Genomic DNA, 8,075 nt, shown 5'->3' with positions numbered 1-8,075 from the left:
TGCCTCATTGAGTTTCCACTCTTGTCCAGGTGAAGATATCTCTTAACTAGGTCTGCCTTGATTTTCCTCATTTTTCAGCTTCTTCTCCTTCATGCTTTTTCAGTTTGCTGAAAGCATCGATTAAGTAGTTTGCCTGATTTTTCTTCCCAGATCTGATTTTCCACTTTGGAGTACCCTATTTTTCGGTCTTCTTTCTGGAATTTGATGGATCTTTGCCCCTAGCTCTTTAGTAATCACTACTGCAGTGCTGTACATAAGCTGGTTTGTTTCATGCAGTGACATTGTTTGGATTCCAGCAATGACCCTTTGTTTGCATCCTTCAAGTGAATTGAGCAAAGATCCTTCCTTGGAACAATCTTCAATGGTGGCAATCTTGTACGTTCATTTGCATTATTCATGTGTTCTAGGATCTTCACCATCAGCTCTTCCTGCTTTTTTTGTCAATTGTTAGGAACTTTGGGTTGTTGTTTTGGGTTGGCTCCTTTGGAGGTGTAGATTATTGTTTTTTCTTCCTCTCCCTCTTCATATTCTATAATCTCTTGCAGTCCTTGAATTGTTGCCAAATTTGTTGAATTTCTTTAGCGAGTGTTTCTTGGCATATTTTCCAAATTGGCATATTTTTCATTGTCTTGTGCTTTCTGCTGGATTTCATACTTTAGCTCTAGTGCACTAAAAACCTTGTTCCTTTCAATATATATCTTCTTTGATCAGCAAGTCTTTGCTCAGTAATTTCTCTGTGTCTGGGTGAAGTTCTTTCCAGACTTGGTACATTCATTTGAGGTATCCCTCTTTTTTGTGGGGTTGATTTGTAGTAGCAAGCCATGAATTTCTCTATTCTCTGCACACGAGATATTTTTCGACGTTTGTTGGTACTTCCAGTAGTCCTGCAGTCTTCAGCCCTGGTTGCTCAGCTGAAGATCCTGGAGTCCTGTAGCCCATTTTTTCCATGGGGTGCCCAGGTACTCCAGCACTAGGCAGCGGTCCTTGTTGACCCGAGGCTGACTGACCGAGCCGGTATAAAGTTTCTTTTTCTTGTCTTCACCATGGTTTTGGGTTTTGGGCACATTTAGTCTGGCTCCTCATCAGAGGCCTCTCTGGTTTGGGTGGCCCTCCAGCACAGCCCTCTGACTCATTGGAGCACACAAGCCCCACCACCACAACAAGGTAGTGCCCTTTGGGGGGTTGTTGTTGTTGTTGTTGTTGTTGTTGTTGTTGTTGTTATTATTATTATTATTATTATTATTATTATTATTATTATTATTATTATTATTATTATGATGATGATGATGATGATGATGATGATGATGATGATGATGATGATGATGATGATGATGATGATGATGATGATGATGATGATGATTGGTGAGGCTCAAAATGTAATGAAGGCCAACAACCAGCTAAAGATCTGGCAGCTGTAAAATCTACAACAACAACAACAACAACAACAACAATAATAATAGCAAAAGGAGAACCCTGCTAGATCTGACCAAAGGCCCATCTAGCCCAGCATCCTGTCTCACAAGGCAGTTATAGTGGAGGGGCAACAATAGGGTATAGGGGCCAAAGCCTTTTCCTGATGTTGCTTCCTGGTACTGGTATTCAAAGATTTATTGTCTCTGAATATGGAGATCTCCACATTTTCCTTTTCTGATGTGTCTAGGGTTTTAAAAGGAATTCCCCAGTGTTGTAGTCCAAACAATAAGTCAAGAATACATTATTTATTTACATATTTTTACCATGATTTTCTCTCCAATGGGGATGGAAGCGGTGCAAGATGAACTGTGTTCCCTGAAGCAGAATCAACCCGACTCTATAAACTTACAACACTCAGCGCAAAGGAAAAAATACTGGGTCCATGACCTTTGTTGTAAGTTTATAGAGTTGGGTTAGCTCAATAATGAGACAGAAGCAATTGCTTATAGAAAAATGGTTTAGTTACAAAAATAAAGGGAAGGGTAACTTGGAAAAACAAAGCAGAAAACATCAATCTGATCAGCTAGCTCCTTCATGGAGCTTATTGGTTGACTATTACATGGCTAACAAAAAACTGCTACTGAGCACGTGCAGAGTGTAACAAAGAAAATATATCTAATGCCTACGTGTGAGACTGTATGTAGCTTATGCCGGTCTGCTTAACCAATAGGTATCAATTACCTGGTCATTGACTTCTGACCTCACTAACTAATTAGCATGCAACAATTAACTCCTTCATTACTGGATTGTGTGACTGGCACTTTCCAAATCCCAGCACATATTTTTACCATGATATTCTCTCCAATGGGGATCCAAAGCAGCTTACAACATTGTTCTCCTCTCCTCTGTTTTAGCCTCACCACTATGTTGGGTTAAAGTTGAGCCCTAGTCGCCCAGTCAGCTTCCACAGCAAAACAGGCACTCACATCTGGGTCTCTCAGTTCCCAGTCTGACATACTGACACACTGACTGTTATACATTTTCATACTAGCAGATCAAGGATGCTTATTGTAATATGCTGAGAGCCATTTTACATAAGCAGATTATAACTTCATTTGAAACAAACAGAATGAAAGAAAATGGAAGACTTCGACCAAAGTCTTTCTCAGCAGCTTGCCTAGATTTCACCTATATACAGCAACTAGCAGGATACCCATGCTTCACTATGCATACTTCATCACAGCCTCTCTATGAATTTCAGGGTGACATTCAGCATGCTTCTTTACAGCCTGTTTGTGAACTTTGGGGTGACATGCAGATTATTCCTTCACAGCCTGTCTGTGGACTGACGGGTTGGTTTTCGCATATTTTGCAGCAGCTTCCTGTAGTTGTCTTTTTCTAATGCAATGTGTAAATCGCTTTCTGCATTTAATTCTTCTTCTCCCTTTAGCAGTTTCAGCAGAAGGAACAGGTTTGTATGCATTGAGGAGGGTGGTGTTAGAATGCAGTTGGTGCACCATTAGATCAATCGTGCTTGTTGTTTGGTGGGCATTAGCAGAACTTGTGGATGCAACAAATGGAGTTAGAGCTTCAAAGTGCTCTTCATTAAAATTTCCTGTGAAATGAAGCTTTATATATATGAACGCAAAATACCACTGACTGACTGACTGACTGACTGACTGACTGACTGACTGACTGACTGACTGACTGACTGACTGACTGACTGACTGACTGACTGACTGACTGACTGACTGACTGACTGACTGACTGACTGACTGACTGACTGACTGACTGATCAAAAGAACTCAAAAACCATCGAAAATACCATGTTGAAGGACATGAAACTTGTGGGTTTTAACTGTCACCCTTATAATGTTTGTGCAGATGGCCAGAATAAATCCTATATATTTGTTAAAGAGCATGAGGAAATACCGCGACTGACTGACTGACTGACTGACTGACTGACTGATCAAAAGAACTCAAAAACCATCGAAAATACCATGTTGAAGGACATGAAACTTGTGGGTTTTAACTGTCACCCTTATAATGTTTGTGCAGAGTTGGCCAGAGTTGAACAATAAATCTATATATTTATTGAAACACATGAAATACCACTGACTGACTGACTGACTGACTGACTGACTGACTGACACATCAAAAGAACTAAAAAACCATCGAAAATACTATGTTGAAGGACGCCAAACTTTATCGATATCACTAATAATTGATAAATATCAAATCAATATGGTCTCAATTATTTCATTCAATGCGTTTAATTGATCGAGATGGGTAGATATTTTTTGGAAATCCTTTTCTTAGCAAGCACCTGAAGCACATAGCGAAATGGTGACGCAAATTTCAACTTTAGTTTCAGTGGTTTTGAGTTTAACATCAATCAATCGATCGAATCAATCAGTCCATTCAGTCAGTCAGATCAGTATCGAATCAGTCAGTGTTCTTCCAGCGTTTATATATATATATAGATAAACCTGGCTTAGAATTTTTCCAGATTACAGTTATGTTGGGCCTATAATAAAACATGCAGAGTTCTGAATGTTGCACATATTTTTCAATGTATGAATGTCACAGAGACATCAGCAAAGAGCCTTGTCCACAAGCTGCTCCTATAGATGCTGCAGCCCTGAAGGGATGCAACACTCTTGTGTGAACCAAATCAGCCCCAGTGCTATGTTATCATTGCTCATCAAGCCAACCTTGTGCATATTTTCACCTTCCATAAAAGTCCCAAGTTCCCCCTCCATAAAACTTAATTTTCTGTCATCCCTTCTGTTATTCCTTCCACTCAGTCTTTTATTTTCCCTCACTGAGGATTTCAGCACTGCCTCATTTGCCATCAACTTCAACCTCCTCAGCAAATGAAATCCGTTTTATAGTCCCAATCTCCTGTATTTTCTTTGGCTCATTTAGTTTCCAGGGGAGAAGTTCATTTTGCTGGGAATACAAATTCACAGACCTAAAATCAGCCCTAGCTACAAGGATTCAGACTCCTCGCCAAGCACAGGTTATCAAAGTTTAGGAGCCTTTTCTTTCCTCTTCGCATATTTAGGGCTAGTCACTAAAATCAACATTCATGAGTAAACTAATACCATAACCAGCAAAATTGCCTAGTCCCTCTCTATGGGCGTTTTCCCACTTACCTCGCCCCTGCCTTGCTGCGCGCTTCTCTCAGCGCGCGTCATTTCTGGCGCGCGCCCCGGCTTCCCCACGACCCCGCACTCTGCACGGGGTCATCAAAAGGCGCCGTTGCAAAGAGCACCTGGAATGAGGCGCGCTGAGTGGGTGCAACAGCAGCAGTGTTGGCGGGCCGCCCCTGTAGTGGGGAGGCGCGGGGGACCCCGCGCTACTTGCACGCAGCAAAAGGTAAGTGGGAAAACGCCCTATGATATGAATACAGCAAGATTTTCCTATCCACAAACAAAGAAGGGGTCTCGTTCACTCCAGGGGCTTTTGTGGCATATAAGAAATGAAGACTTCATAAAGACACTCACAAAATGGGTGTAATGAGAACTGAGAATGCGCCAGGAGGCTTGGAAAGTTGGGAGTAGGTAAAAGTCAAGAAGAGAAGGTAGAAGGGAAAGAGAAAAGTATAAAGAATCCTGGAGTTAGAAATTCCCAGCGGAAGGGTTGGATTACCAAACTGCCCTCTCCGATTCCTTGCAGGCCTTTAACTTCATTGAAAGAGCTGATCACTGTTAAATAGAGGAGGAGAGTTTTTATACCCCACTTGTCTCTATCTTCAGGAATCTCAAAGCACGTTCTGGAGAATTGGGTTTGATTCCCCACTCTTCTACATGAGTGGCAGACTCTTATCTGGTGAATCAGGTTTTGTTTCAGTATACAAGATGAGCCAGAAACAGTATAGATATTGCAAAAAGAAAACCTCTGTCTGGCTCGAAGAAGAAGAAGAAGAAGAAGAAGAAGAAGAAGAAGAAGAAGAAGAAGAAGAAGAAGAAGAAGAAGAAGAAGAAGAAGAAGAAGAAGAAGAAGAAGAGGAAAAGGAGAGGGGGGGGGGGGAGGGGGGGGAGGAGGAGGAGGAGGAGGAGGAGGAGGAGGAGTTTGGATTTATATCCCCCTTTCTCTCCTGTAGGAGACTCAAAGGGGCTTACAATCTCCTTGCCCTCCCCCCTCACAACAAACACCCTGTGAGGTAGGTGGGGCTGAGAGAGCTCTGAGAAGCTGTGACTAGCCCAAGGTCACCCAGCTGGCGTGTGTGGGAGTGCACAGGCTAATCTGAATTCCGCAGATAAGCCTCCACAGCTCAGGCGGCAGAGCTGGGAATCAAACCTGGTTCCTCCAGATTAAATACACGAGCTCTTAACCTCCTATGCCACTGCACTAAAACTATATCTTTAATAGAAATAATTTAAATGTCTGTATCAAATTACCAAAATAAAGAAAAATACAAAATGTGGATGACATATTACAAAACAGAAAGGGGATCCCAAAATATACACTTAGAACTCAAAGTCTCTGTATAAATGATATCCCTTCAATGAAAATCCAATAAATCTCAGCCCCACCTGCCCCACCTATCTTTTGGGGAGAAGAAGGGTGGGAATTTGTAATTGCTTTGAGATTGGGGTGTTGTGTGGTTTCCGGACTGTATGGCCATGTTCTAGTGGCATTTTCTCCTGACATTTTGCCTACATCTGTGGCTGGCATCTTCAGAGGATCTGATGGTAGTAAAGCAAGTGGAGTATATATACCTGGGGAATGTCCCGGGTGGGAGAAAGAACCATTTGCCTGTTAACACTTTACACTTGTTAACGGCAAATGGTTCTTTCTCCCACCCTGGACATTCTGCAGATATATATACTCCACTTGCTTTGCTACCATCAGATCCTCTGAAGACGCCAGCCACAGATGCAGGACAGGGAAAACATCAGGAGAAAATGCTACTAGAACATAGCCATACAGCCCGGAAACCACACAACACCCCAGTGATTCCGGCCATGAAAGCCTTCAACAATGCTTTGAGACTCCTTACAGGAGAGAACGGTGGGGTATAAATCCAAACCCTTCTCTCACACAGTAAGAGATTTTCTTACGACAGAGAAAGAGCTTCTTTTCCACACCAAGGATTTTATAAATTATGCAAATGCAACATTGTTAACGACATGCAATCTGTGACATTGCATTTTAAACTTTTGATATTTTGAGACTGTGAATAGGTGTACATGCATGCACAGGTGAATGTTGTACTGTTGACTTATGGTCCCTCCCAAGTTTTGAACTATTCATAAACTGATGGTTGAACACTCAACAGAAGCATCTCTTCTCATGGTATGTCAGTGTCTTACTACCATATAGTGAAGAAGAGGAAGAGTTTGGATTTATACCCCCCTTTCTCTCCTGTAGGAGACTCAAAGGGGCTTACAATCTCCTTGCCCTTCCCCCCTCACAACAAACACCCTGTGAGATGGGTGGGGTTACGAGAGCTCCAAAAAGCTGTGACTAGCCCAAGGTCACACAGCTGGCGTGTGTGGGAGTGCACAGGCTAATCTGAATTCCCTAGATAAGCCTCCACAGCTCAGGCGGCAAAGCGGGGAATCAAACCCGGTTCCTCCAGATTAGAATGCACCTGCTCTTAACCACTACGCCACTGCTGCTCCCACGATATATCCATGTCTTAGAGTTGAATTCTGTAGGGGAGAGGGGGGCAAAAGAACTGTGAATGCAGTGTGACTCTTGTGCTGGCATAGATGATGCTCAACACAGTGTAAGTGGCAACCACACCAGCTGAGGGGCACTTAGGTCAGTAAGTAAATCTATGGAGCCAAGAAATATGCTGAGGCCTTAAGCAGATGAACTGAACCTCTGGGCTCCCAGTTCCCTACTCCATATTGTAGGATTTAGCTGACAGTTTGGAAAGCGAGCCAACACTGTCTCACAAGACACTGAATTCTTTCCACAGATTTCATTACATCCAAGCTGTTATTTTTGTGTTTATTTGGTTCTCCAGATAGGCTCGGCCGAGGAGTCTGTTCCGTCGCAGACTCCCTTCATAAAGTAATAATAAAGAAAACTTGCCATTATGTCTGTTCAATTAAACTTATGCTACTTTATGACATTTTACTCTGGCATTCAGCGCTATTTCAATATGTGAGCAGCACTTCGCCGTCTGACAAACAATGAACAGCGCCAATGGTGAATTTGGTTGATGATCCCGAGAGAGCCATCGGTGTGTGTTTCAATGTCGCTGCATTCTGCCCCCCCCCCCATACATAAAAACAATAAGCAATTCATGTCTGGCCTTCATTTCTGTGGGAATCATTGTCCAATAGTTTTTTATTGAGAAACCATCAAACTTAATGGAGGATGCATGAGACCAGTCTCCGTCTTTCACATGCCACAGGGGGAAAGAATATATTTGAACGCTCCCTTTGAGGCTCTGAAACCATTTTAAAGCTTTATATCACAGGGAAATTATTTCACACCAATGAGAGGAACATAATACCTGACCCAGCAGGAGGTAAAGGGAAATGTTTTGTGGTACAATTTAGATTTTTTTTCCCAGGAGTTATTTCTGAATAGCAAAAGCAACATGTTGTTTCTACATTGGCAAGCGAATTAGATATTAACTGTGGAACGTAATGTTAATGTACACATCACCTAAAGATGCATAGATGAATCAGAGTAGC

The sequence above is a fragment of the Sphaerodactylus townsendi genome, linkage group LG07 (assembly GCF_021028975.2).
Source record: "Sphaerodactylus townsendi isolate TG3544 linkage group LG07, MPM_Stown_v2.3, whole genome shotgun sequence".
NCBI lineage: Eukaryota > Metazoa > Chordata > Lepidosauria > Squamata > Sphaerodactylidae > Sphaerodactylus > Sphaerodactylus townsendi.
This window is presented reverse-complemented; position numbering follows the sequence as displayed.